Genomic DNA, 6135 nt, shown 5'->3' on the forward strand with positions numbered 1-6135 from the left:
TTGTGCTTCATCAGGCATTTTGCCTGATGTACTTGGCATGTAAATTAAATAATAAGCAGAGTGACAATATACAGCTTTGACATACTCCTTTCCCAATTTTGAACCAGTCCGTTGTTTCATGTCCGGTTCTAACTGATGCTTCTTGCCCTGCACACAAGTTTCTCAGGAGGCAGGAAAGGTGGCCAGGTATTCCCATTTCTTGAAGACCTTTCCATGGTTTGTTGTGATCCACACAGTCAAAGGCTTTGGCATAGTCAATAAAGCAGAAGTAGATATTTTTCTGGAATTCTATTGCTTCTTCATGTTCTAAGTTTTGACAAATACACACTGTCTTGTAATCACCACCACAGTCAAGATACAGGACTGCTCCATGCATACAGAAAGCCCCTTCGTGTCCCTTGGCAGCCCTCACCCCCAGCCCTGCACCCAGTCATCTGCTTTCTGTCCCTACGGTTTTGCATTTCCAGAATGTCAGACAATATGCAGCCTTTGCAGGTCTGGCTTTTCTCAGTTTCGCAAAATCCATTTGCCATTCGCCAATGCTGCCTCCATCTGTCGTTTGCTCATTTTTGAGCTGAGGGAGTTTCTGTTGTGTGGACGGACCATGGAGTGTTTATCCATTCCCCCGAGGACATTTGGGCTGGTTCTAGCTCTTGCCAATTGTGAATAAAGGATGTGACGATACACGAGCTTGGGTAGGTTCTCTCCCCAAAACTTGGTTTTGGTTTCTCTTGGTAAAAAGCCTAGGAGAGAGATGGCTAGGCCGGGTGGTAAGCAACTTTACAAGATGCTGCTCTTTTTAATTGTTTCCTCCAGAGGCTCCACTCTCTCCTCACCTCTGCCTCCACTTCCTCCCTTCTCCTGCCCAGCCTTCACTTTGTCCACAGATTCATGGATAATTGTCTTTCAGCTCCATCTGTTGGTCTCCAACCCTCCTTCAGTCTCTGGGTTTCCCTCTACACTTTCCTTGCTTTCTAAAGATGTGTCTCATCACACCCGTCCCCCTCAGCCTCACTGGGACCTTGTCTTCTGGATCTAACTTCCTCTTGCACCACTCAGGACTCAGGGGTCTCGGGACCCCCACAGCCTGAGCCCTCCTGCTCTGTTTTCACCCTTCCCTCAGTGACAGCCATTCTTCTGGGTCCACCCAAGGGGAACCTTTCTCTGCGTGGCTTCCTGGGGCCCAGGCCAAGTGACAGCGAGAGTCTGGATGCAGACTGCTGCCTCCCTGACCCGCCTGCTGTTGACTGCCAGATCCTGGAAGGCAGGGTGGCTTTTCATTAAAGTCTGATCCCCCATCCCAGCAGGCGCCTGGCACAGAGTTGGTGTTCAAGGTGGACACAGGCAGGGAAGACTCTGCCACAGGAAGAGGGTAAGTGGAGAAAATGGAAAACCAGGAAAACCCCACTCTCAAGTGGAAACATGATGGGACAGGGAGGGGGGACAAGGTGGGAGGAAGGTGTCCGCCTTTGTCCAGTCCAGCATTTGCGGGAAGAGCTCAGGGTGCCTGGCAGACACGCAGAGTGTGGGTGGATTTGCTGCGCACACTCCTCCCTCCTGCGTTCCTGGTTCCTGAAGCCAACCATCTGGCTTCCATGCGGGTTCCACTCCCAGCTCTCCTGAAGCCACGGGTGATGACTGAGGTTCCAGGTCTCCCCCACCAACTTGAGAGGCAGCTTGGACACCCTCTCTCCTTGGTCTCCCCTGGATCTTCTGGCCTTTCCAATCCCTTTCTGGATTCTTCCCACCCGACTCCTGCCTGGGAGGGAGGTGGATCACCGTGCTTTGCCCACCCTCTCCAGCTCCTGTGGCACCACCAGAGCTTGACCCTAGAGGCTGTCCTGCCTGGGTCCAGCCAACCACCTGTGGCCTCCACACCTCCACTCTGTCTCTTTCCATCTATAAGAGGTGGTTCCAGGAGTAGCGGAAGGGGTGCCAAGAGCTTGGGGAGGAGAGAAGGGGGAATTGTTTAATGGGTCAGTTTTAGTTTTGTAAGATGAAAAAGTTCTGGAAATGGAGGGTGGTGATGGTCACTCAACAGTTTGAATGCACTTAAGGCTGCTGAATTGGGCACTTAAAAATGGTTAAGGAAATAACCTAGTTGTCCAGTGGTTAGGGCTCTGAGCTTTCACTGTAGGGAGCATGGGTTCCATCTCTGTTCAGGGAACTAAGATCCCACATGCTGTGTGGTATGGGAAAAAAAGGGAGGGTTTAAAAAGGTAAATTTTATGTTTTGTATATTTTAGCATAATAAAAAATGAACAAAAAAGCAATGGCTTAGTGAACAAAAGCTTGCTTCCTGCTCGCAGTTCCCAAGACAGTCAGGGGCTGAGGGAGTAGACCGAGGCCAGTGCTTACCTGCCCAGCCTGCTGCTCCCAGTCTTAACTGAGCATGCGGCCTTTGAGAGGCTTGGACATGAACAGCCAAACACCTAGTGCTCCAGGAAGTCTGTGCACAAGCCAAGAATGAACTTGTGAGCCTGCCCAGCCAATAGGATCTAAGCATTGAGGATGTCTACACTTTACCTACAAGACGTCTGGAGCCAACTCACTGATGTCAGTATCAATAGTCTGGGGCAGTGTCTCTGCTGATTTTCAGGGATTTTACGATCCTCTCTATCATAGATGGCTGCTATAGCTCCAAGCTCATGTCTTCACACAACTGTACGCAAGGCCAGAAAAGAAAGAGTGGGATATTTCCCCCCTTTTTTTTTTGCATTTCTTTTCCATGGGGATTTTCTTGATCCCTGTCTTCTGTACAATGTCACGAACCTCTGTCCATAGTTCATTAGGCACTCTGTCTATCAGGTCTAGTCCCTTAAATCTATTTGTCACTTCCACTGTATACTCATAAGGGATTTGATCTAGGTCATACCTGAATGGACTAGTGGTTTTCCCTACTTTCTTCAATTTAAGTCTGAATTTGGCAATAAGCAGTTCATGATCTGATCCACAGTCTGCTCCTGGTCTTGTTTTTGCTGACTGTATAGAGCTTCTCCATCTTTGGCTGCAAAGAATATAATCAATCTGATTTCGGTGTTGACCATCTGGTGATGTCCACGTGTAGAGTCTTCTCTTGTGTTGTTGGAATAGGGTGTTTGCTATTACCAGTGCGTTCTCATGGCAAAACTCTACTAGCCTTTGCCCTGCTTCATTCTGTACTCCAAGGCCAAACTTGCCTGTTACGCCAGGTGTTTCTTGACTTCCTACTTTTGCATTCCAGTCCCCTATAATGAAAAGGACATCTTTTTTGGGTGTTAATTCTAGAAGGTCTTGTAGGTCTTCATAGAACCGTTCAACTTCAGCTTCTTCGGCGTTACTGGTTGGGGCATAGACTTGGATTACCGTGATATTGAATGGTTTGCCTTGGAAATGAACAGAGATCATTCTATCGTTTTTTGGTTTTTTTTAATTTTTTTTTTTCATTCTATCGTTTTTGAGATTGCATCCAAGTACTGCATTTTGGACTCTTTTGTTGACCATGATGGCTACTCCATTTCTTCTAAGGGATTCTTGCCCACAGTAGTAGATATAATGGTCATCTGAGTTAAATTCACCCATTCCAGTCCATCTTAGTTCGCTGATTCCTAGAATGTCGACGTTCACTCTTGCCATCTCCTGTTTGACTACTTCAAATTTGCCTTGATTCATGGACCTAACCAGGTTCCTATGCAATATTGCTCTTTACAGCATCGGACTTTGCGTCTATCACCGGTCACCTCCACAGTTGGGTATCGTTTTTGCTTTGGCTCCATCCCATCATTCTTTCTGGAGTTATTTCTCCATATTGGGCACCTGCTGACCTGGGGAGTTCATCTTTCAGTGTCCTATCCTTTTGTCTTTTCATACTGTTCATGGGGTTCTCAAGGCAAGAATACTGAAGTGGTTTGCCATGCCCTTCTCCAGTGGACCACAATCTGTCAGACCTCTCCACCATGACCCATCCGTCTTGGGTGGCCCCACACGGCATGGCTTAGTTTCATTGAGATAGACAAGGCTGTGGTTCGTGTGATCAGATTAGCTAGTTTTCTGTAATTTTAGTTTCAGTGTGTCTGCCCTCTGATGCCCTCTCGCAACACTTACCGTCTTACTTGGATTTCTCTTACCTTGGGCCTTGGGTAATTCCTCTCGCCGCCGCCGCCGGCCCCCAGCCCCCGGCCCGGTCTAGGCCCTGTCGGCTGCCGCCCCCAGCTCCCGGCCCGGCCTAGCCCCTGTTATTATGGTGGAGAAGTTTCCCAGTAACTTTCTGGCAAAATCTCCCTAATGTCTCATTGGAGAGAAGTGGGCCGTGTAATCAAGCTAGCCTAAAGATCTGAGTGACTGGGAAGGGAGATGACATTGCTTTTGGTGTCTCGCCTCAGACAGGGACACCTCAGGATGGAGCACCATATTGTTCTTCATCCTGTTCGTGACGCTAATTGACTCGCTATTCACACTGTTCACTGAACTCATGGTAGATAAAGTGCAAGTGGGAAAATTGGAAGAAAACTTGAGAAGCTGTAGGAACTGCAGACATGTTTATTCTCAACTGACTGATAGAGCCGCCGTAGCAGTAGACACTCTATATTTTCTCCTCTGGTGGCTAACCCAATGGACACAGCCATGAGACAGCAATAAATGCTTTCTAGGTGGAGCTCACAGGTGAGTACCACGCACAACCTGTGACCAAGTGAGTACTTCATGAAGGGCATGCGCAGTGCTATAAGTGATCTCAGCTGTTACACAGTCATTATTTACAAAACGTGGGGGGATAGAGCCTGAATACACCATCTTGGCTAATTTGCTCTTTCCCTACACTCTGGAGTCTTGAGTGTACCTGGGGACCTGTTAGCAAGACAGAAGACAATGCCTCTGCAGAGTAAGCAACAAGCTCTGCTACACTGTCCACAGTCCTTTCTGTTGTAAGATGGTATTCTCAAAATGCTTCTAGCTTATCACCATGGCTTATAATACTTGCTGCTTTATTTTATCAGTTCGGATTGCAAACCCATTTCATGGTGGCTTTGCTTACTCGTGTACAGTGAGCTGGAGGGAGGTGAGTACCAGCATCAGTGCTGCTAATCACTGATGTTGGGCTTCATATCTGTGGTCCTCATGGTTGCAAAGTGGCTGCTGCAACTCCAAGTTCTACATTTTCATACAAGGCAGAAAGATGAAAGAAACTGTGCTGAAATTTGCATCAATCTCTTTCAACAGGAAAGCAAGAACGTTTTCCCCAAATCCTTTCAGCAGACTTCAATGCAAGTCTCATTGGCCAAAAGCTTCTGACATGACCATCCCCCAGTGTCAGATAATTTGATGGGACAGAGTTGATATTTCTGGCCACTGTCCTGGAAGACAGTCAGAGAAGAAATGGCCACTGGGTCGCCTGGGACATCCACACCTCTCCTCCTGTAACTGCCATCTCCTTTGGACTGCCTTGTCTGTGTTCATGAATTAGAGTCAGTTACACAGGAGCCATGTGGTAAGTAAACAGGGTGGTATGTGCAGAGCACCAGTCCTAATGAGCCTGTAGAGGGGCTGTCACTGTCATAAATAATGAGCATATTAAGCCCCTACATGACATATCATGTGTCTCAAACATGTTCAGTCCTCAATCTGTGTTTGTCAAATGGATGCTGAGAGCACACGTGGTGGGTTTTCACTCCTTTCTCCCTGCTCTCCGTGGTCTCATGAACACATCTAGGAGTGTAGGGAAACTGTATATCTCACTGGGAACATCTGTAGGAGGACCTCATTTCTGCAGCAACAGCCCACCATCAGAAGCAAAGGAAGTGTATATCACCAGCTCTGCCACCTTCATGAACTGAAGCCCTGGGCAGGTTATTCGACCTCTCCAGGCTTCAGTTTCAACGATGCAGATGAAAGCTAATGACGTGAGCCTCTTCCAGTTGTGGAGATTAAATGACAGATAACAGTTCAATCCCTGGGTCAGGGAGATTTCCCTGGAGGAGGGCATGGCAACCCACTCCAGTAGTATTGCCTGGAGAATCCCATGAACAGAGGAGCCTGGTGGGCTACAGTCCATGGGGTCGCCCAGAGTCAGACATGACTGAGCTACTGAGCACTCATGCAGCGTGGCAACTGCCTGGCCCAGTCTGGGTGCCCAATAAATGCTTCTTTTTAAGACTAGTT

This window comes from Giraffa tippelskirchi, chromosome 1 (genome assembly GCF_054371585.1).
Source record: "Giraffa tippelskirchi isolate mGirTip1 chromosome 1, T2T-mGirTip1v1.2.pri, whole genome shotgun sequence".
NCBI lineage: Eukaryota > Metazoa > Chordata > Mammalia > Artiodactyla > Giraffidae > Giraffa > Giraffa tippelskirchi.